Source organism: Cornus florida, unplaced genomic scaffold (genome assembly GCF_030987335.1).
Source record: "Cornus florida cultivar Cherokee Brave unplaced genomic scaffold, ASM3098733v1 CherokeeBrave_3.0.0_Hap2_Chr01, whole genome shotgun sequence".
In the NCBI taxonomy this organism is placed as follows: domain Eukaryota; kingdom Viridiplantae; phylum Streptophyta; class Magnoliopsida; order Cornales; family Cornaceae; genus Cornus; species Cornus florida.
This window is the reverse complement of record NW_026775571.1, coordinates 44,494,682-44,496,295: the sequence shown is the minus strand read 5'-3', so window position 1 is coordinate 44,496,295 and position 1,614 is coordinate 44,494,682. Positions and strand designations below refer to the sequence as shown.

General features: G+C 38.7%; 1 pseudogene; it reads right to left on the bottom strand.

Moving 5' to 3' along the window:
• Positions 1–1,124: 1,124 nt before the first annotated feature.
• LOC132283018 (small nucleolar RNA R71) lies at positions 1,125–1,223 on the bottom strand (annotated as a pseudogene).
• Between the last annotated feature and the right edge of the window lie 391 nt (positions 1,224–1,614).

Below are 1,614 nucleotides of genomic sequence, written 5' to 3'. Positions count from 1 at the left end.
TGTTTTCAATTTTTGTTACTTATTGTGTTTGTTCTTGTTTAACAAGGAGTATTAGGCTAAGAAGGTAAGCAAAGGAGTATTCTAAGCAAAAGAGCTAAGCAAGCAAGGAAAAATGCTAAAAATCTAAAAATTGCTAAGCTACAAGCTAAAAATTTGGAGTTGAAATGCTAAAGGACCTTTGTGAGCTTTTTCTTACTTAAACTCTTAGTTAAATCGTCAGCCCTCGTGGAGGCTTGTAATTCAATTCTTAGATAAATCGTGAGCCCACGTAGAGGCAATTTACTTTTCTTGCATATTGTTAAAGCATGGGAGTATGAGAACATTGTATGTGGAGGAAGTTTGTTGATTGTTGATTTGTTGTGAAGGTGAAGTGTTTGTTGTTATTGCTTGTTGTGTTGCATTGTGCATGCATGGTCGTAGATCATTGAGACCCACTCTTATCCCTTTAAATTTTCATCTTGAATCCATTGTTCGAAACCCTAGGGGAAGAGATAGTTCTAGTCAATCCATTTCATCAATGGAAGGACACAATGAGGACCATGTGGAGGACCTTGGTCACATAGACCAACAAGGCATCCTCCACCCCAATGTGCATCATGATAACATGCAAGTACCATTAGGCATGCCAAGGCCATTTGTTCTTCCACCACAACAACAAGGCCAAGTTCAAGGCAATCAAGGGCAATCTATGCTCCACAACCTCCCATCATTCAAGGCAATCAAGGTACCCATGTTGCACTTCCAATTGCTAATCCTCCCCTTGCTTTAAGAGATCACTATGTGCCTAATGAATATAATGCACCCACATGCATTCAATTGCCACCATTTAGAGCACACCACTATGAAATCAAGCCATAAACCATTCAAATGCTTCCTAACTATCATGGACTTCCAAGTGAAGAACCTTGCAAGCATTTGGACGAGTTTCTTGAAGTATGTTCCACCATAAAATACACGGACATGCCGGAAGAGGTCTTAAGGCTTAAACTTTTTCCATTCACCTTTAAAGACAAGGCAAAATATTGGTTTAACAATCTTAGGCCTTTTTCAATAACTTCTTGGGCAGAAATGCAACAAGAGTTCTTGAAGAAGTACTATCCGGTTTCTAAGACCAATGCCATGAGAAACTCAATTCTAGAATTTTCACATGGGGATGGAGAAACATTTCATGAGGCATGGGAACACTTTAATGAATTGCTTAGGAAGTGTCCACATCATGACATGCCCAAATGGCAATTAGTTCAATATTTCTTTAAGAGCTTATCGGATAATTACAAGGGCATGGTTGATGCTTCCATGGGTGGCTCTTACATTGATAGGCATGAGGATGACGTGTGGCATCTTTATGAGAGCATAAGTGAAAATTCTTTGCATCGTACTTTATCTTCGAATAATGGTAGAAACTCTAGTGGTAGGAAGAGTGTTGGCTTACATCAAGTCAACCACTCCAATGAAATTGCCGTCGAGATGAAATCATTATCTCAAAGGTTTGATCAATTTTTAATCAACCAAAACTCGGCGAATCAAGTATCTTCCTTCCCTAACCATTCTCATCATGCATCTAATAAGACATGTATGACTTGTTCAAGTGTTTTACAATCTACTTCCAATTGT